General features: G+C 39.8%; 1 protein-coding gene across 1 annotated transcript in view; it reads right to left on the bottom strand.

Moving 5' to 3' along the window:
* The window catches only part of PLEKHS1 (pleckstrin homology domain containing S1), a 452,990-nt gene that overhangs the window by 221,037 nt on the left and 208,769 nt on the right, over positions 1-23,184 (bottom strand). The window contains exon 2 of the mRNA XM_044055523.1: positions 15,024-15,105. The gene's annotated coding sequence lies outside the window, so the exon portion shown is untranslated. The remainder of the gene's footprint in view (positions 1-15,023; positions 15,106-23,184) is intronic.

Below are 23,184 nucleotides of genomic sequence, written 5' to 3'. Positions count from 1 at the left end.
ATCAGGGGTATATGCCCTTTCCCACTGTAATGTGATCTCAGAGCTGATATATATCATTAGCAGGGGTGTAGGGGGTGCAGGGGGGGCTGTGCAAAACAAATTGTGTATGAGTGTTATTTTCACTCCTTTGTGGATCGATGTTTAGGTATTTTATGAGTAGGTGTCGATCACTGTAGGCTTCTCAAGTTGTCATTTTGATAGAAGGCTATGCTTATATATGGGACTGCTGAATCTGATCAACACAGCAAAATGCAAAAGCTGCTTCAGCAAACACAATTTCTCAACATATCAGATGGTCGACAGTTGTGCTACATCGAGAATCTCTGGGTGGGGGAATATTCCCTTTACCAGGGGATTGTGTGATTTCAGAGTTAGTATATAAAATTAGTGGGAGTGTGAGGGGGCAGCTTCCCACATGGTGGGTACAGGGAGCTTACCCCATGCAAAAATTATTATTTTTTTTCTCTGAATGCAGTGAGGATTTTCCTTACACATGTGCAGTTGACTGTCAACTTTTGGTTTGCCTACCTTTTGTGGTCGACATTCTTGCTGTCGACATTTTGCTGTGTCAACCAAGGAAAACAATCTCTTACATAGATAGACAGATAGATAGAAATGTGTGTCCCTGTGTGTGTGTGTGTGTGTGTGTGTGTGTGTGTGTGTGTGTGTGTGTGTGTGTGTGTGTGTGTGTGTGTGTATGTTGAGTAAATATTTGATCAAATCAGTGCAACCTCAGAAGCTGGAAGTTCCTTTGGATCAGTTAAGTGTATTATTTGTGAGTTTAATGCCAAAAAGTTCAGATTTTTGAAACTTTCAGTATTAGAGTGTTTTTATGTGTGTGTGCAAGTGTTTTCTGGTTAGGGTCAGAATAAGGGCTAGGTTCAGGGATAGATTTAATGTTCTGCATGTATGATTCTGTTTGTTTGCTTTTAAGGGAAAAGGAAGTAAGACAACAAGTGAAAAAGAGAAGTGGAGACTACAAGTACCTCTGATGGCAGAAAACTATTTTTGTGGGGTTACCTTTTACTGAGGATGAACTAGACAACATGAAGATCAGGCCATGGCCTCCTCTTACTTCACAATAGTGATGAAAAGTAATGCCGAGTTGGCTGACATCCAGCAAAAGCAGTTTGATTTCAAGAAGGCCCAGTGGGAAAACAATATATAAAATACAGCCAGCGAGAATACATCAAAAGGAAATTGGGGAAACAAAATAGTAAAACAGCATCACCACTTCATACCCCAACTTTTACCTGAGAAACAACCTGATGTACAATATAACCAAAGACAAAAATAGATAGCTAATACCTATTAGTTCTAACGTCTTTTGGAACACTTTTTAAAGAAGTTAGCACATAAGCCACATTTTGAGTGATCTCTTAGGAATGGATAAACAAAGGATAGGACTTTAATTATATTTTCCATACTTGCTGTTATGAAAAATATATTTTTTTGTGTGGTGTACCCAGAACGTCCAGAAGCAGTATCCACTGCAGGGTTTAAGAACCCTTTGATAGCCTCATCTATAATGGCAGTCCTACAATGGACACTAATGCCTCAGTTTTGAAACTGAATAAGGCCCATCATTACATCCTGATAATCATTGATTAAGCAACATTTCCTAAAGCATTACCCCAATGAAGAGCTAATACCATGTCTTTAGCAAAATATCTAGTGCTGCCCTTTTCAAGTGTAGGAATTCCTCAGGAAATTCTGACTGACAAAGGTACCCTATTCGTGTCCAGAGTAATGCATGAACTTTGTCATTTTATTAAAGTGAAACAGCTAATGACATCTGTATACCATTTGTAAAATATGGACCTAGTTAAACAGTTTAAAAATACTTACATGTATTTTAGATATTTATTATTTCTGAACTTATGAAGCTTTTTTTTGCCTAGGCTTCCACTAAAAACAGGTATTAGCCCAGATGGACTGTCCTAGCTAACAAATGATAGCAAACAAATTAAATAAATTAATACATAAGTTACATAGAATCTCTTTGCACTATTTATCATATTTCTCTATATACTCTGTAGCCAATCTACATTTCCCATTTTTATTACTGATGCTTTTTTAGCTATTTCACAAACGTCCTTTTCTAGCATCTGATTCCTGGGTTATTTCTTAACAGTTTCCATTTTTACTTTTTTTTGTTTTTCCTTTTTAATGATTTCCACATCATCCTTTCCCACCAAGCTAATTGTGAGTTCCTTGAGCCCATACCTGAATCTGATTTGCTAATAGCATAAATAGTCACCCTTCCTCTGCACCAGCAGGGCAACATTCTTACCTTCTTCATACATTGTTATCCATCTATAGCAAACTCCTGATCATCCATTCTACTGTTTTTAACCATACAGACTGAATTGTTCTTGTAGCTACATGTTTGTTACGTAAAATGTTAACTTTATAAAACTATCATACACGCAGAGTCCAACTCCAGCAGCCTCCTCCACCTTCTTTTTCAGTCCTACTCTATACGATTAAAGAGTACAGAGACTTATGTTGATTTTTGTTGTAAATTCTTCCATATGACAAACACATATCCATGTCCGAAAATAACAGATCAAGGATGATATCACAGCTGCCAATATGGAACAACAGATTTGCAAAATTGTCTAAAAACATGAGATTGGTTTTACCTGTCTGTGAGGACTAGAGTGACAACACCTTGACTACAAACCAAATGAGTTTAACTAGTGGTCTAAGTGCTGGAAGAGCCTGGCTAGGGAGGATGGGAGGGAGGGGTGGGTGCCAACTCACCCTTCCTGGGGGAGGGAATTCCAGCTGGTTGATTTCCATGATGCAAGAAGAAGCTTGTAGTACCAAAATGGTTAGGTCTGTGGACATGGGCATGATAATCCCATGCAAATGGCAGTAACCCATGCAACTAAGGGAAAGGCATATGACACCTTAACATGGTGCAGGTGTTCTTGTCAGTCACCATGGTTAGAGATGGGGCCCTACTAGAAGCTCCTTCATTGCCAGGATGAATGAAAGGACAAAAAATACCTCCATGGCTGCTTAGATGATCCCATCTCTAGTTGGCTCTAACCAATACGAGGAGCACATAAGCACAAGACATGATGTGGAAGACTTGATGGTCAACAGGCATGAAGGCAAAAAGAATATATAGAAAAAAAATCATAATTTTATAGGTTCATAAGAGATTACTAGGCTAACGGCTTAAGGGCCCTTTCAAGCCAAGCCAATTAACCCAACTGTACCCAATATATGGCCCCTAGAGGCAAAAGAATGTTATGGATTTGTGCCTATGCCTTGAGTATCTTACAGATTCCTCCTGTCCATAAGGGGCATAGGTGCTACCCCAGGTGTGAATTTGTGATTCCCCATCCATTGATCTACACTGCATTTGAAGAGGTCCAGGCAACAGCTCTGCCCAATGAGAATAGTAGCCTCTTCCAAAGAAGCTGCAATCTCTGAAACACATATCTGTCTCTCCAACATGTTTTGTTTGAGTTATTGACTAGGTTTAGATCCCTAGATCAGGTGACCCTCAAGCTGTTTGACTTGCGGATGTGTAGCAGCTCCATCAGGACTGGATTTGTGAGTACCTTGTAGGTCAGGCATAAGTCAGCCCTTAATAGTCAGTAGGAGACAGAGTAAAGGGATAAGGCTTTTAGTCTGTCCTCATAGGACATGTTGTTTATACCCTGTATTTTCTTTGTGAGGAACCTCTGAGGTCACTCCAGCTGCTGTAACAGCCTAGTCAAGTACATGCCAAATGGTGCATTGAACTCGATTATTGGTCTAATGTGGGCTGAGTACAGCAGGAGTATAATTTCCTTGGATCTGGATGCCATACATTTACTTATATGTTGTGCCATATAGAAGGACTTCCTCACCACTGTGGACACATGGTGGCCAAAGTTCAAACCACTATCTGTCTGTGTAGCTAGATCTCTTACCTCTGAGTCTACTCTTAGGGGTATGTTATTGATGGTGTAATTTGCAGGGGTATTTGACTTACCCAAAAGTATGAAAATGCCTTTTTTCACATTTAGTTTTAGGCCATGGTTCTGGCACCAATCATTTGTCTGATCTAGACCTTCCTGAAGGATATCTACATTGTTGGTAGATTCATTGATTGCCAAAGGAAAACCAAACACTGGATCTCAATCACCAGAAATTAATTTAAACATTGTCTAAGACACACAACAGAGCTTTTGGGATAAACCCTTCATCAGTGTATACAATGAACTCACACACAGCCATTGATTTTATATAATCACATGGAAGAATACACCAGTCACCAAAAGCTGATTACATTAACGCTATACGCACTTAAAAAGACACAGTTATATAAATACACATGTAGTTAAAAACTATATTATAAATAAAATAATTAAAAAAAATCATAAAACATTTTAATACATTTCTTAATAATGCGGTACAAAAACTGTTTAAATAAACTACAAAGAAAACTACTTATAATTTCATCTGCTTAAGCTTAAGAATAGGTTTAATGCTTGCCAATGCAGTTGATGGCTGCATGTGGATATACACTGATGAAGGGTTTATCCCAGAAGCTCTGTTGTCCAATTTTTAAATAAATGTCTGGTGATTGAGATCCAGTGTTTGGTTTTCCTTTGTGCATCACTGTGGTTCACTGTTGATCTCCATTTTCTAGATTTGTTCCTTTTGGTTATTTGAATTCAGTGATTCCCCCACCTTGCAATCGTCAGCAAACTTTGTCATCCAGAGACTTCCACATTAGCCTTGACTTCACAGAATACATTCCAAACAGGAGTGGAGCCAGCACTAAGCCCTGTGGCACACCACTATTTTATTCACCAGTGGAGCCAGCACTAAGCCCTGTGGCACACCACTATTTTATTCAGCAGTGGACCCAGCACTAAGCCCTGTGGCACACCACTATTTTATTCAGCAGTGGACCCAGCACTAAGCCCTGTGGCACACCACTATTTTATTCAGCAGTGGAGCCAGCGCTAAGCCCTGTGGCACACCACCATTTTATTCAGCAGTGGATCCAGCACTAAGCCCTGTGGCACACCACTATTTTATTCAGCAGTGGACCCAGCACTAAGCCCTGTGGCACAGCACTATTTCATTCAGCAGTGGAGCCAGCACTAAGCCATGCGGCACACCACTATTTTATTCAGCAGTGGACCCAGCACTAAGCCCCATGGCACACCACTATTTTATTCAGCAGTGGACCCAGCACTAAGCCCCATGGCACACCACTATTTTATTCAGTAGTGGAGCCAGCACTAAGCCCTGTGGCACACCACTATTTTATTCAGCAGTGGAGCCAGCACTAAGCCCTGTGGCACACCACTATTTTATTCAGCAGTGGAGCCAGCACTAAGCCCTGTGGCACACCACTATTTTATTCAGCAGTGGACCCAGCACTAAGCCCCATGGCACACCACTATTTTATTCAGCAGTGGAGCCAGCACTAAGCAGTGTGGCACACCACTATTTTATTCAGCAGTGGAGCCAGCACTAAGCCCTGTGGCACACCACTATTTTATTCAGCAGTGGACCCAGCACTAAGCCGTGTGGCACACCTCTATTTTATTCAGCAGTGGACCCAGCACTAAGCCGTGTGGCACACCACTATTTTATTCAGCAGTGGAGCCAGCACTAAGCCGTGTGGCACACCACTATTTTATTCAGCAGTGGAGCCAGCACTAAGCCCCATGGCACACCACTATTTTATTCAGCAGTGGAGCCAGCACTAAGCCCTGTGGCACACTACTATTTTATTCAGCAGTGGAGCCAGCGCTATGCCCTGTGGCACACCATTTTATTTTCCTTTTACAGCTCTACTGTTTTTCTTTTTCTGCCTTTCTTACACAGTGATACAGTCTATCGTTCCTCTACCTTTTCCTGACTTTTTTTCTACTTATACTGCTCTCTCTGATCAGTTTTGCTTGCTCTTCTCATTTCCTACGTGTCTACGTGTACCCATTACCTAAATGAAATGTATACATCTCCTCTTCACTTTTTGTTTCTTTTTCATTGTTGGTTCTCCTTTATCTCTACATTTCCTTCTTAGTTGTTCACAATAATCATATGTACAGTCTACATAGCCTCCACAGTAAATACCCGACATGCAGGGTATGTTAAAGTAATAACATGCGTGTGTATGTGTGTAACAGTTCATACAAACTATTGACAGGAAATTATTACAATTACATAAGAAGACACTAAATACATAATTTCTTTCCTATCCATGTAGCCATATAAATGATAGCTTTTACTAAGAAAAAAAAAGAAAGTGAGTTTCATCATTATTAGAGGAAGTCAAACATATATGCATATAATACATGCTGAATGACCTGGCCTTAGGATATTTGTAGAGTCTATTAAGGGATCTCAATGGACAGTAAGCAGTTATAGGTGTTAGACAAATATTCCGATGTTGGCAGCAGAGATGATCATATATATTTTATGAAACATGCATATTTCTTGGCATTAGGATATAATAATAAAGTGTAGGAGGATGTTTATGATCTGATCAATAGTTCTAGTAGTTATTACATAATTTATGGGCAGAAAGTGTCAGTGATACCATGAGGGCATAGTTATTGGAAATAGAGGTGAAGGAAGAGATGTAAGAAATGTTAGGGGGGCTGTTTATTAAGTGTAGGTGCTGAATGTTTGGATAGATGAAGCATCTAAGAGAAATTTGAGAGAGTAGAGCAATAAAGAAGGAAGATAGGATAAAGTGTATGAGAGATTAGTCAGGGGTGGGGCATGAACACAGCCAGGAACTGTGAGGCTGGGGCTTTAGAGATTTTTTGAAAGCTCCTAGTTCAGGGATGCTTCCGATTGATAGTGCGAGGCAGTTCCATGCTTTAGCGATACTGTGAGAGTGTAGGCGCTGTCTCGGTATTTCTGAAACTTTTAGTGATAGTAAGGAGCTTCTTATCGTCAGATCTGAGGGTTATACTGGGGTCGCAATGTTTGATTATATTGTTTAGAGTGGGGCAGACAAGGGGCTTACTGATTATATTGTGTAGTGTTGTGAGTTGAATATAGAGGAGGTGACTGGGGAATTCTAGCCAGTCTAGCTTTTGCAGAGGTATGCAATGCTGAGCACTGGTTTTAGAGTTTAAAGCAAACATTGCTACTTTGTTATAGCACTGTTCCATTTTAGTTTTTATGGAAGTGTGTAGGTTGAGAATAGAGGCATGATACAGAAGGAAGGGACGTAGGAAGGTTTTTGCAAGGGTGATCTTGGTTGATGCAGTCAAAGAATTTTTGTTTCTGTGTAAGATGCCAAGTTTCTGTTTTTCTTTATATTTTGTTGAACATGGAGATGAAACTTTAACTGGTTGCCAATAGTTACCTCTAGCAGTTTTGTGTGATGAACTATTTCAGGAATGGTATCAGCAGCGTGTATTTTGAATTGTTTGTATCAACAGAGTGATGTTTTAGCAGAAACAGAAGGAGTTTAGTTTTCTTTGGGTTTAGGAATAATTGACAGAGAGCCAGGATTTGAAGGCTGAAAATGTATGTTGTGTGATTGAAAGCAGCTGGGATAGTGCAGAAGAGGTTCAGATGATGCTGGATTCGTCTGCATACTGTCTGAGTGTTCCAGTAGGTAAGGCAGTGTGAAGATCATTTGCAAATATGTTGGAGAGCAGGGGACTGAGTACAGAACCTTGTTGGCCGCCAGTGGGATTGTGTAAGAGGGGAGACATTTTATCTAGCGATTCTGCTGCTTGTTTTCTCCTAGCGCAAGTCACTGTGGAGCCACTATAAAATGGGAGGGGAAAGGCTCAGATTTGAAAGGTTGTGTAAGAGTAAGAAGTGAGAGGCAGTATCAAATGCCTTACAATGGTCAAGAAATATCCTGTGTTTCTAGCTCCGTTAATAGATTCATTGAAGGGTAATAGGGCTGTCAAAGTGCTGTGGCCTGGGCGAAAACCAGGCTGGGTATGTGTAAAAAGGTTGTTTTGTAGCAAGTATTTCACTAACTGTTGGTGTATACATTTATCTAAAATTTTTGAGATGGGAGATAAAATGGCTATGGGTCAAAAGTTGGTAAGATCAGTGGATTTACTGCCTTTGCGGGTAGGGAATGATATAGGACATTTTCCGTATCTCTGGTACTGTGGTTTCTGAGATGGATCTATTGAGCAAGGTGGTGACAGGGTAAACTATGGCGTTGGCAGCTAATTTAAGGTAATGCGGAGGGAGGTTGTCAGTGAAGGTAGAGCAGGGTTTTAGTTTCAGTAGGAGTTTTCTTATAATGCTTGTAGGAATTAGTTGTAATGAAAATGATATTGAGTTTTCCAAATGCAGTTTTTGGCAGATATGCTGGAGGTGATTGGTGCTAGCATTAGGGGGGATCATTTGGGGGAGTTCAGGAGGAAGGAATGGTGCTGCAGTTAGGAGTATTAGAGACCAATTCTGTTAACAGATTGTATGAAATGTTAACAATATTGGCTATTTGGAATTGAAGGTCTTTGAGTGAAAGGCAAGACTCTTTTTTTGTGCCATGGTTGAGCAGGGTTGTTATGGAGGTCCAGATTTTATGGAGGGATTGGTTTTGTGGTTTTGTTATAGGTGTGTGTTATATGATTGCTTGCCTTTGATGACTTGTTTCTTTACACAGTTTCTCAGTTGTTTGAAGTGTATTAAGTCTGTATCATGTTCACTATGCCTCCAAAGAGTCCAGGCTTCATTTCTTTTTTTTTTTTCATTAAATTTTTACATGCCTTGGATAGTCAAGGGGCAGATTGATTTTTGATTCTCTTTGTGCGGACTGGAGCTAGAGTGTCTCATATTTTTAAGAAGGTGTTGTGTTAAAGTATTTCAAAGCTTCATCTAACGAGAGATGTATTAGTGGAGACCAATTTATTTCATCTAGCAGTTCATTAATTTTTTTCTTGGGTAAAATTGGTTAGGTCGCAAACGAATTTTAGAGTATGTGTCACAGGGAGGTGTACATTATTTCTGGTGGTAAATGTTGGTAGGTGGTCTCTGTGGGTATTTGGCAGTGTGCCACTAGGGTGGAAGTTAGTTGGATGTGACACCAGTATCCATTCTAGGATAGATTGTTGGATGCAGTCCTTATTGTACCTGGTAGGCAAATTAATTAGTTGAGAGTAACCATTGAGGTAAATATTGTTTCATGAAAGTTCTGATGAGATGGGCCGCCGGCCTATATTAACATCACCTAGAATAATAGTCGCATGCCTGATGGTTTTAGAAGTGCAAGATAGAATATCTTCTAATACAGTGATAGTCTGTCCTGGAGGAATGTAAAGAAGACTGTTGCAGATTTGTGTGGTAAAGGATATGAGTATTTCAGTGTTTGGGAAAATGGGGATGTTATCTTTGAATGGAATAAAGTTAATAGAGTGGGAATAAAGTAGAGCCAGTCCTCCTCCTTTCCTATGGTGCCTATCACGTCTAATTATGTTATAGTTAAGTGGTAACACTTCAGAGTGTCTTACAGTAGGGTAAACCAGGTTTCAGTTAGGGCTAGGATGTCTGCTTTGTGCTGGTCTAGTCAAGAATGAATGGGGATATTTTATTTGAGAGACTTCTAATGCTGAGGGACATGACATGTAAGTTTCTTGGACATGTTCTCAGGTCTTGGTGAGTACTGGGTCCTGGGTTGGGTGGATGTCTCCACAATGAGGTAATACTGAGAATAGGTAGGATAGTAGTGTGTTGAGTTTTTTGGGGAGAGAACATGTAAGAGGTATAAGGCAAAGTGTACCCTGTGAGGTGTGTAGTAGTTTTGATGTTAAGTAATAGGGGAGCATGTAGATAAATATATCTGGAGAGATGTTTGAGAAACTGTTAAAGTGAAAATGGTTAATAGTCATGGCATGTGATGAGGAATTAATTGTTAAGGTTTGACGTGGAAGTGAAGTTAACATGTGTAAGGATTATTAGAAGAGTTGTTAGACTGGATATTACATACATAGTCGGGTGAGTAGGATACAGATAGTAAAAGGTTATTGGTGATTAGAGTGAGATATAATCACATTTAGGGAGTAAAGTCTTAAGTTAGCAATTGTCCTTACAGAGAATAAGAGGTGAGTGTATTTTAAGATAAGATTTGGGATGTAGGCAGTGGAACAAGGTTCAAGAGTTGCTGATGATATATATATATATATATATATATATATATATATATATATATATATATATATATATATATATATATAGATAGATAGATAGATATAAATATATATGTATACCAAAGAAGACTTAAAAAGGAAAAGGAAAATGTCATTGACATTTGGTAGCCATATAGCTGAAACACCTGATGTCCTTAAGGGGGTCACTTCCATATATCTCATGGGCCTCTATTATAGGAATTTTAAGGTATCACACAATAAAAACTCTAGCTTGGCTAGGTTTTTCTTGCAGTTTTTTGTGTATATCAAACATGCTATATACTTTGAATACAAATCACGGTACAGGCAGAATCGGGAAATCTACCCTTTTCCTCACTGTAGTATAATCTTGGAGTTGGGATATATAACTTGCAGGGGGTGTGGGGGGGCACATGGGGGCTCCAGGGGGGCTTGCCCCCCTGAAAAATGTAAAACAAATGAATCATACCTGTAAATTATATATACCAACTCCAAGATCATACTACAGCGAGAAAAAGAGCAGATTTCACAACCCTGATGTACCATGATCTGTATTCAAAGTATATAGCATGTTTGATCTTCTCAGGTCTGACTTTGTCCTCACTTGTTCTTTTAACTTTCTAATGTTCTTGTCTCAATTATTTTAAGTTCGGTGTTCCAGTAATTTCATAAAGTAAAGTGGATCCATATATATTTGTAAATGGCTGCCAGACTATGTATCAGAAGTAGCATAAATGTTACACCTAGTCTATATAACTGAAAAGTACAACATACAAAGTCCATGTGACAGCTGTCAGGACACACCAGGTGTACCAATGGTCAAAATGTGCAGAGTACCAAGCCTGGCACAGTAGACAATCCCTGTAGTGCCACAGGGAGAACAGTGCCAACGCAAACCTATAGAGGGTCATCCTAAGACAGAATGCATAGCCTGCTCCCCATGCAGCCCACTGTGACATAGCAATATGGGTAACATTGCTGCATGACCTTGTTTTCTGTTTGCATATCCTGTGTGTCTGGATATGTCATGACACCAGGAGCTCAGTAAGATAGATGTGCACTGGGACAAGTTGTGCAGATGTATGATTATGGCATGTTTTTAGTGGTGAGGCTTTAATATATCTTTGCCAATACATGCTGCTAGCTTATGCACTCCTAATGTTGGCAAGTCTTTCTCTTCTGCATTAGTATGACGTTCTTATTGACTAATCTGTGACACAAGCTACTTGGGTGTAAGAGACGACAGTGGAAAAAGCACAGCCTGGTGTATATAACTCATATGTTAATGGCATCATCAATATTTATGAATCATATGTTAATGGATCATCACTACTGATAACTGAGTCAGTGCCTTCCCTGACTTGGTCACTGGAATGATACCCAGAAATAAGTACCTCAACTAATGAAGTGCTTTGATGGTCCTTGACTCATTTCCTGCGCATTTGTGGCAGTCTAATTTGCATCTCATTACACTGGCTATTGCAAGAATAGTTTATTGGTACTAATGGATGCCCAGTTCACACCCAATTAGGATTCAGTTATCCCCATATAGTTCTTTGGATAGCAGGTAGACATACAGGGTTCCTCTACTAGTTACAGATTCTTGTTTATGAGGGATATTCAGTGCAATGCATGCACTCAATATTCCGACTCACCAAACCCTGTTTATTGCTCCCTACAGTGCTTTGCTTGCTCAATATTGAGTACAGCAGCTGTGTGTGACTGCATTGCTGCTTTCGTTGGTCATATGGACATGGGTCGGGCCTCTGTCAAATATTTACCAGGACTTACGTTGATTATAATGCTATTGATATATGCAGTGCACATGCCAGATTTCCTTGCTGTGCATTTCATATATGCTCTATGGTTGCACTTTCATGTCATTTTTGAATGCTACATGGTCATTACATGTCATGTCCTAACACTAACCCTCTGCCATGTGGGCCAATTGTGAATCCTGTCCTGTCTTTTCTTTGTTTTTTTTTTTTTTCTCGATCATTTTATCAGTTGTGAGTATGGCCTGCTGCTTTACCTGTGTTCAACCCCATGTCTAGCTACTGACTACATAACATTTCATTGATATCAAGCAAAGATTTTTGTAATAGAATGCAAATCAAATGCAACCTTCAGCATGTGCCAAAGATATTTACCAAACTTTTCTCAGTGTGAAAAGTCTCTGTCATGTGTGAGTAATGCATTAACCTGCATGATGTTTGAAACAGTATGACTAACAAAAAAAAATATTTTTGCTAGTAATGCCAGCCATTCATTGTAACACTGTTTAATTGCTATGCCCTGTTGGTGATGACACATTTCAGGAGGTACACATACAAGTTAGATGCAGTCTAAACAAGAACGACCCACAGAGAAGAACATCTGTACCGCAAAAGTTACAAAGAGTGACTCAGCCATGTCAACATATATTTTAAATATATTTGAAATATAAACAGAGAAGGCCAGAATCACAGAAAAATTAATAAATACCTTAAAGAAATCAAAACGATAAAGAGAGTGCAGCTTTCCAAAACAAAGTCGATGAGATAAGATGAGATCAGGTGAAGCAAAGAAGCGGATCAGGTGTAATGTTGTGAAAGACAAAATTATTTGGCTTTATCTTTTCAGGGTATTTGTACAACATGGGACTATTTAAACAGAAGGACTGTGTGGATGTCCGGTGCACACCCCTGCATTGCCTGCTGACATGTTAAATATAGCTCTCAACATTACAGAACGCTCCTGATTTTGCATCATATTTTTGTCCTGTGCTACATAAAATCTTTGATTTTCTAGTAAATCTCTAAAAATTACAGTCAATCAATAGGCTCATAGATTAGTACTAAACTAACTGCCTTTGCGAGCCATTTTAAGCCTAGCCAATTATCCCTTGCGAGACTCAAACCCTGCACCTTGTGTTTGTAAGGCAAACACCTTAACCATTAGGCCAACCTCCCGATGTCAGATATTAGTGTTTCATAAGTCTTATTGTACAGAAAAATGTATGTTCAGGCAAAACCTTTTATTCTATGAACTTTTTAAGTGAACTAAAGTCATAATTAGAAATTCCCCCTGATTCTAGCACTTTGACCCCATTATTTGTGATTTTATTTATTTATTGACATTTATTTACCAGGTTAGTCCAAATGAGCCTAAAAAGAACTCTTTTCATCACAGACGTGAGGAGAAAAGCACAAAATGCAGTTTGCAATAAATGATTGCAGTTGTTGGGAGTTATAAAACAATACAGACTCAGGAAAGATAACAGTACAAGGTGTAAAAAAAGGTAAGAGCGAAAGACATTATATAATGCTGTACAATATAATTTAAAACAACAATGCAATCTGATGTAACTTTATGGTAATGTAACACTGAAATGACAGACTTACAATTATTCTAAGTTCCAATGAAAAATAACAAAAATAACAAGGAGCATAAAAGATACGATGAAAAGATAAAACGGAGCGCGTACTACAGTACATCCACTACTGAAAAACAGCTGAGATGCAGGTCGGTAGGCTGACAGCAGGAAAAAGAGGAGGTGAAATGAGGAAGGTAAAACAAGAGAAAATAAAGCTGAAAAACTGAAAAAAAAATACAGAGGGAAAAGGGAACAAAACGTAGGTTAGCAACAGTGATTATCATAGGCAAAAGGAAGAAGATGATGAAGGATTATAGAGTATATATGGATATCTTATGAAAAAGGAAGAGTGTGGGATGAAGAAATGGAGAGTTGAATTGATTTGATAAATGACTTTTGGTTTTATTGCCAGTAGTGGTGTGTGATGGCTAATACTTAGAATGGGTTAAGCTAAATTGGTTTAACTATGAAGTGAGCAGGAGCATGACTGCATGACCTTGTATCAGCAGGTACCGCATTAGGTGAGTTTTAAATGAATTCAAGTTCTTGATTTGTTTCAGAGGGAGACAGGAATGACGTTCCTGATTCTTTATAAAGAAGTTTAAAGCTAAGATGTTAATGTGAAGTGTAGATACCATGAGGTGCCATCCGATTAAGAACAAATCATTCACACATATGCAATTAGTAAAATTAATTTCATCTGGAATTTATAGAGCCCATAGATCCCTCTAATCTGTTGTACAGAAGATGACCAAAGATCATGCAATAACAGGCCTTCTTTTTCTTTGCATAAGAGTCAAACATTTGTTCCACTACAATGACTATTGAAATTATTGAAATTTACGCAACTGTTTAGTTTGGAGATATCTGGCTTTGATTGCTCAAAATACTCATTGTTTATAGGAGCTCAGCAAAACTACACAGAAAGCTTAATCAAGGTTTGATTTCCCTGCTGTGGTTTTCTGTTTTTAGTATGCAAAGCATGACAACATTTCATTCCTGACCTTTAAAAAATAGATGCAATGTACATACTGAAAGTAATTAGAGTGGATTTCAAAAGAATAATAAAGCACAAAGGCAATATAAAACCCAGGCACAAAGGCGATCATACATTTCAAACACAGTAGCATTATTTTCCTTTCTTTGTGTTATGATCATATTTATTTATAACCAAAAGTCATTAAAACATATTAAAAATAAAAAGGGAATTTAGGGGTGACATTTCATTAAATAAAAGCTTCTTATATAAGTTCTTACGACTCCATATTCATTCATATTTCCACTTGGTTTTCAAGATAAAGTACATCCCAACTTTACTTTTTATAGAGAAGAGAGAGTGTGCTTTAAGCTTAGCTTTCTGTGTGTTTCCAAAGTTATAAAGAAATTTTCTTCATTTAGTACAACGGTATGCACAATTGAAGTAAGCATTTACTTATTTTGTACAATGAAATGTTTTACAATTTAAACTTAGAAAACTAAAAACACACTGAAACAGATACCGTGGCACACTGGAACAGATACCGTGGCATAAGGCTATATATTTATTATTTGCTTACTTGTTTCTTTGTTTTGTTAACCAGGCAAGTAGACTTGCAACGTATCCAGTTTCGCTAAGGTGCAGGCCCTTAGGCTCAAATCCTAATCAAAGAAAACATAAACGTTCTTAAATATACAAACATTATATGAATTTCATTCTTTATAGAAGGTTTACATACTTTGAATGAGAATCATGACCATGCCAAAAACAAAAGACATTAAATATTCTTTCTTAATACTTAGCACAAAGTGTACAAATATATGTTATATTTTCAAAGTATAAACCAATGGCAGTGGATGTACACATACATATTTCTTACCCAAATACACATATGTAAATCAATTACCTAAATACACATATGGCAAACAATTCTGTGGTTAAAAAAGTGTAGTGCAGGGCAATGTTTGCAAACAGTAAATTGAACAATTGGGGTTGGGTGTATGTTTTGTTGAGAAAGGTAAGTGGCTTTGTATTTGGGGTGGAATGTGTGCATGTGAGTGTGTGTGTGTGTGTGTGTGTGTGTGTGTGTGTGTGTATGTGTGTGTGTGTGTGTGTGTGTGTGTGTGTGTGTGTGTGTGCGTGTGTGTGTGTGTGTGTGTGTGTGTGTGTGTGTGTGTGTGTGTGTGTGTGTGTGTGTGTGATGAGTGTCCAGGTTATCTTGTGTAGTGGTAATGTTATGGAAAGGGTTTTTCTAAGATAAGATGTATGACAGAGCCAGGGTTAGTGTTAGGGTTATAGGTAGGGTTAGCACACTATACTAAGGCAGAGTGAGGTGACAAAGCTCTCCAGTCCACCTTAACTGGCTATGCTAACCCTAACTACAACCATAATCCTAACTCTGCCCCTGCCCCTAACCCTAAACATACACCTTACCTTATAAAAATCTTTTATGTAGTGCTACTACCATTTGGACAGAGTTTGTCTGACTGGTTTGGTAGGGTTAAGGTTTGTAGATTGCAAAAGGAATGTATTTCTGTAAAATGAATGTTCAGTAAGTTATGATCAATCTCTTGTGTGTTTACCATGCAACATGTTTCATTTATGATATAATCATACATATGGCAGGACTTATAATAAGTGGAACTCCTAAATGCCAGCATCTGTTTTGTTGATACACTTTAGTTGACAAAATAGATGGTCGACAGGAGTGTAAGATCGACAATCCCTGCAGATGGGGAAATGCCCTCACCGGGGATTTTGCGATCTCTGAGTTAGTGTCTATAATCAGTAGGGGTCTGGGGACACAGCTTGCTCCCCTGCAAAAAAAGTAGACTTCTTTTGCCTGGCTAAAAGTTGTGCCTTGAAGCATGCATGTTACGGCATTAATCTTCATTGTTTGACCTTTTGTGGTTGATCTTTTTAGTGTCAATCTACTGAAATATAGACTAATGAAAGATAGATAGATAGAAAAATAGATATTGATTTCTATTGTATAAGAAGTTATAAATACAAGCCAATAACAGAAGTCAAGGAGTGATTGTATAGAAGTTTTTTAGGGAATTGACATACTTAGTTAAGTAGCTAGAAATAGAATTAAGTTGTTGTTGTTGCTGTTGTTGTTGTGTCTTTCGGCTTTTCCCGGTTAGGGGTCGCCACAGCGGAACTCCAGTCCGCTAATGATTGGCATTAGATTTTTACATGCCGAGTTGCCAGCTCTGATGCACAACCTTCAACGAAGGTACACCCATTCACGCATGTCTCCACACAGAAGACACTTTAGCTGAGAATCGAACAGGACAACGTCTTACTGTGAGGCGACAATGTTACTGCAGCACCACCACTGCAGTAAACTACCTATATCACTTGAACAGGGAAATTTGGGTATAAAAAAAAAAGACTTTAACTTGAAATGGAAAATATGAATATAATTATAGAATGAGGATGTATGTTTAAGTGAATACAGTAATTATTCTATATCACTGAAAAAGTTGGGTTTGTTCTCTTTCTGTAGGTGTATTTCTCTGAAAAGTGTCAGATCAGAAATGTTGTTAATATAATCTGCAACAGTGTCTCAATAAGATGCTGCTACTTTTGAAGCCTTTTATAGTTTCATAAGTGGTTACTAGGCTATCAGCCTAACAGCCATTTTAAGCCAAGCCAAGCTTACCTCACTATTCCAGGTGCCAGAAAGTCTGCTCTTCAAATTTTCCCTTAAAACTAGCTGGTTTCACAGTAGTAGCACTAAAATCTGAACCCATGCGACTAGCACTTGCTCTAGAACCTGCTGAAAAGCACTAGGAAGCCTGAAACTGATACAAGCAGTCAGCTCTCCTTGTCAATAAGGAGAAATAAATCATAGGCAATAAACAGCCTCCAATTGCAAAGTACCTTGCAAAGGTAAGGGAAAAAAGCTCTTAAACTTTGCAAAAAAGCACCTAAACAGGCATGTCCATGGGTCAGCTTCCGGTGATTTCTCTTTTCCACCTGGTGAATCTGGGCATCCTGGGGCAATGCGGCAACTGCCTCATGTACACAGACAATCCTCTCCTCCTACCACCCAACACTACAACCTGCGAGAGATGCACTTACATAGCCAAACTGGAAGCAAAGCTCTCTCCAGTCAAGATTGTGCTAGACAGTCAAGAGGAGAAGGCTAACACCTGCATTACACCTCTAGCAACTCATAGTCCTTCAAAACCCACACCATCAACACCCACACATAGCAACACTAAACCCACATATGCAGAGGCCCTTAACATTAACCTGCCCAAGCAACAAGGACCTCCGAAGCCGAAATGCAAGCAAACACCAGTCACAACCAAAGTGACACATAGCTCACAACACCAGTGTGCCACCCAACAACAGGCCCGAAGGTAAGACAATGTGCCTAACACTTTAGTCATAGGTGACTCTATAGTCAGGTACACTGATGTCCCACTCACCAGGCTGAACAAGGAGAAAATTACAGTCAGCTGCCTGTCGGGTGCCAGGATCCACCACATAACACATGCACTCAAGTCACTCCACAACAAGTACAAATATGACTCTGTCATTGTCCATGCTGGAGTGAATGACTTGAGATGTACCTCCCTGGACTACATGAAAAGAGACATGGAAGAGCTCTTGGATCATGTGACCCAAGCAGGTATGACCCTAGCCCTGAGTATCATCCTGCCTTCACCCAGAATGATACCACAGTATAAGGACAAAATGATTGACTTCAACAAATGGCTAAGCTTCTGGTGTCATACAAAGGGGATGCAGTATTTGTCTGCCTGGGAAGACATGATCGACAAACCACGATGCTTTGCCAGAGATGGTCTGCACCTGTCACCCCTGGGATTCAGGTTACTGGGTAAAGCTCTTCCCACCACTATAGTGCCTTTTTTAGGCAAGGTTCAAAGGATAAAACCACAACCATAACAGATACAAGCATGCAAAATCTGAAGGTAATGCTACTCAATGCTAGAAGTCTAAACCTCAAAATGCACACTCTCAAGGCACTCCTAAAAATGGAGAACATTGATATCTGTGCAGTGACTGAGACCTGGTTCAAGGCTCCAGAGAGCACCCCTGCAATACCAGGCTACAATTCTTACCACACTTTTTGGCCACAAAACCAAGACCGAAACACTAAAGGTGGAGGACTGTCCATATTCACCAAGGATATTCACACCTCCAGGCTAGTTGCCCAACACAATGCATCTGAAATTCTCCAGGTGCAACTAACACTAGGTAAGACTGCAATCCAAATTGTAGCTTGCTACAGATCCCCCACCATACCCCAAGATTCTCACTACACCTTCCTAAACATACTGGAAAATATTAAGATATAACCAAACACCCTAATACTGGGTGATTTCAACTACCCTGCCATTAATTGGGAAAACTACTTGGGTACCAACTCCTTTTCCCAACGGTTCTTGGAATTTATAAATTCCAACACCCTGGATCAACTAATCCATTGTCCCACCAGGGGCTCGAATATCCTAGACCTGGTCATTACCAACATGGGAGAAAGATGCTCCACACCAGTGGACACCCCCTCATTGGTCAAGTCTGACCATAAGCAAATCACCCTTGACATCCACATCCCACCCCCACCCCCAAATAAGGAAACATCCTTAAAAAACTTCTCCAAAGCCAACTTCATGCTACTGAAGTCAGAAGTGACAAACTTCACAACACCCACGCAGACGGGATCTGGAAGTTCGACTGCAGAATCCTACACTAAGGCACTGTACGAGCACATCCACTCGTGCATGAATTGTGCCATCCCAAATAGAACCAAGATGATCTTCTCCAAAAAAAGAAAGCCAATCTGGTGGTCCCCTGCTATAAATAAACTATACAACAGAAGGAAGAAACTGCTGCAAAAAGAGGAAAATCCCAGGATGCAAAAAACTCTCTCACCATCCTCAGTAAGAAACTGAGGTCCCTCATGAAATCCTCAAAAGCTAGTTATGAAAATAAAATTGCCAAAGATTCCAAAGACAACCATAAGGCATTCTATAGCTATGTCAAGAATCTAAATGGCAATGCTCAGATCTTTTTTTATCACTATCAACATATATATTATCAAGAGGTAGATATACTTTATTAACACCACATGTATAGGCATATGTATAAGTTCGTGAACAAATGCATATATTTATATAATTTTTGCTGCATCAGGTGTTGCTAAATGTGAACAACAGAAAACCATTTTCAAATTGTTTAATTCAATTGAATAATTGAAGGGTATAAATATCATCTGTACCAGTGGGACTTTATCTGAGGAAGTTTGGATATTTTTGGTTATCGGTTGTAATGCTCAGATCTGCTCTGAGCTACAACAGAATGGCATTAAATATACTGATCCCAAGGATATTGCCAATATCCTGGCAGTTCGATTTAGCACCAACTTCACCCTTCTCTCACTCCCTAAAGGGCTCATCTCAATAACAAAAGATTGCCAAATTCCGATAATCACAGCCACACAGGTAGAAATAGCACTCTCCAAAGCTAAAAATACAGCATCCATGGGACCAGATGACATCCCAGGCTGTTTACTACATGAACTACAAAATGAACTGGCACCCCACCTAAGTGTCCTGTTTAATCATAGCCTCACCTCAGGCTTCGTGCCCACTGTGTGGCGCACAGCTACAGTTATCCCGCTCCACAAGGGAGGATCCACCTTGGATCCTGGAAACTACCGTCCCATCAGTCTGACAAGCTTGATCTGCAAGGGCATGGAACGCATTGTCATGGAACTTATAAACAAAGACATTGGCCGATCTTGTCTCCTGAATCTGATTGAATTCTTTGAATCAGTCTCCAGAGCTGTGGACAAGGGTAAGGTGGTCCACACAGCCTATCTGGACCTCGCCAAGGCCTTCAACACCATCCCCCACGCTGGAATAATAGATAAACTTACTAAGCTGGGCATAAATCCCTATGTCACTCAATGTGTTGCTAACTGGCTTACTGGCAGAACCCAGATTGTAAAAGTAGCAGACTCCGAATCCAGCTCCAGACAAGTGACAAGTGGAGTACCTCAGGGTTCAGTCCTGGGACCACTCTTGTTTGGCATCTACTTCTCTGAAGTACAAGCCAACACTAAGGGACTCTGGCTAACAAAGTTTGTAGATGACTGCAAACTGGGAGCTATTATAGAATCCCCAAATGATGTGGATATTCTACAAAAGGGCCTTAAAGAAACAGATGCCTGGTGCCAGAGCCATGGGCTCAAGCTTAATGCCAAGAAATGTATAGTTATCCCCTTTGGAAAAAAAACATGTACCCATGAACTACCACATAGGTTGCAGGACACTAAACACCGAAAGTGTGATGAGAGACTTAGGGACACAAGTGGACAGTGGTCTCACTTTCAATAACCACATTGCCAAAACAGTCAGGAAATCCTTCTATGTGGCACACCTTATCACTAAGGGCTTTTCATCTAGAAAAAAAGAGGTCATTGTCCCACTGTACTCATACCTCATTAGACCCATTATAGAGTATAATGCCACATTTGGTATGTACCACACAAGACATCTGCAACAGCTGGAAAGGCCACAGAAATACCTCACTAAAAGAATCACAGGCCTAAAACAGATGCCATATGCTGACCATCTAAAAAAACTCCAGCTATACTCTGTGGCATATCGTCTACTCAGAGGCGATCTCTGCTTAACATACAAGGCCATGTCAAACCCTGAGCTGTTGGACATGCTCCACTTAAAGAAATCCCAATCCCACAGAGCCACACGCTCCAGGGATCTAAACATTATCATCACAATGAACAAAACATGCTGGTGGGATAGGTTCCTGACCCAGAGACTCCCCATACTCTGGAATAGACTGCCCATACATGTCAAGCAGAGCACCTCATTGGCCCTCTTCAAAAGGAACCTTGATGATTGGATGGGAGATAGGAAATTCACCCCAGGGATCATGTCAGTCACCCTGCTAGACAGGGGCGCAGAGAAGTAAATATTGTGGGAAGAAATTTCCAGGGAATTGTTATGGATAGGCTTGCATAGGCCTTAGGGCCGATAGCCGAGTATCAACCTATGAATCTATGAACCTATTTACCAAAGTATTGCCAATGTGTCAATACCCCAAGGAATTTCATGAGTTATGATATAGGCTTGTACACATCAAGCATTCACAGGCTGCCCAGTCCATTAGGGACACAGGTGCCGCAACAAGGGGGTAAATTTGCAATGCTCATCAATTGTTCAAAGTTACGCTGGAGTATGGTAAGGGATGAAATTTGCTTCACATGGGTGGGAAGCCTGTTCCAGAGAAGGGATAACTTTGAGACATTCCTGTCCCTCCAGCATGTCCTGTTTACATAAAGAGATGAGGTTCAGGCCCTTAGAATGAGTATTCCTGATGCAACTTATTTTGCAGATGTGCAACACATCTGTCAGTGTTACATTCAGAGATGTTTATGCTTTGTAGGCTAGGCACAGATCACCGCGCAGCAGTCTGTAGGAGAGCGAAGTTATGGATACGGCTTTAAGATGGTCCACATACGACTTGTTTACTCTCTGTTTTCTTTTTGCTAGGAATGTCTGTAGTCTCTCATGCTGGAGGGTGCACTGTACTCAATGAATCATCTGTTCAGAGCTGAGCACAGTGGAAAAATGACTTCCTTGGACTTGGATGCCATGTCCTTAATTATAAGTTGTACAACTTAGAATGATTTTCTCATAATGGTGGACAAAGATCAGGTTACTGTCAACACTTCCTGTAGTAACTAGCAAGAAATAGGGTCTAGATAAGACAAAATTACGTATGAAATAGTCTAAATTTTAGAGAAGAATAACTATTTTTATGTAAGTTAAAGGTTTGAGCATTTAAAAAAAGATGGGCCCTTGCAGTAATTGGCAGCCAGTTACACTTCCAGATTGTTGTACAGTGGTAATCAATGTTGTGGTGAAGAGAACAAACTTTAAGTATTTTATTTTCAACTTGTTGGCAGCACAGTGGAATTCTGAGAAGAGAGTAATGAGATGGTGGACAGTCCGTCCGTACTCTAACCTAGGATTGAATACAACGATAGCTGTCTGTACTCTAACCTAGGACTGAGTACAGTGATAGCTGTCCATGCTCTAACCTAGGAATGAGCACAACGATAGCGGTCAATACTCTAACCTAGAAATGAGTACAATGATAGCTGTCCGTACTCTAACCTAGGAATGAGTACAACCATAGCTGTCCATACTACAACCTAGGAATGAGTACAATTATAGCTGTCCATACTCTAACATAAGAATGAGTACCACGATAGCTCTCTGTACTCTAGCCTAGGATTGAGTACAATGATAGCTGTGCATACTCTAACCTAGGATTGAGTACAACGATAGCTGTCCGTACTCTAACCTAGGAATGAGTACAATGATAGCTGTCTGTACTCTAACCTAGGATTGAGTACAACGATAGCTGTCCATACTCTAACCTAGGAATGAGTATGATACATGTTCGGACTCCAACCTAGAAATGAGTACAATGGCAGCTGTCCGTACTGTAACCTAGGAATGAGTACAACGATAGCTGTCCGTACTCTAACCTAGGATTGAGTACAACGATAGCTGTCCGTACTCTAACCTAGGAATGAATACAATGATAGCTGTCTGTACTCTAACCTAGGATTGAGTACAATGACAGCTGTGCGTACTCCAGCCTAGGATTAAGTAGAAAGATAGCTGTCCGTACTCTAACCTAAGAAATGAGTACAGCTATAGCTG

The sequence above is a fragment of the Protopterus annectens genome, chromosome 14.part0 (genome assembly GCF_019279795.1).
Source record: "Protopterus annectens isolate FY-2018-M chromosome 14.part0, PAN1.0, whole genome shotgun sequence".
In the NCBI taxonomy this organism is placed as follows: Eukaryota; Metazoa; Chordata; order Ceratodontiformes; family Protopteridae; genus Protopterus; species Protopterus annectens.
The sequence above is the reverse complement of the archived record's forward strand: the minus strand, read 5'-3'. Positions and strand labels throughout refer to the sequence as shown.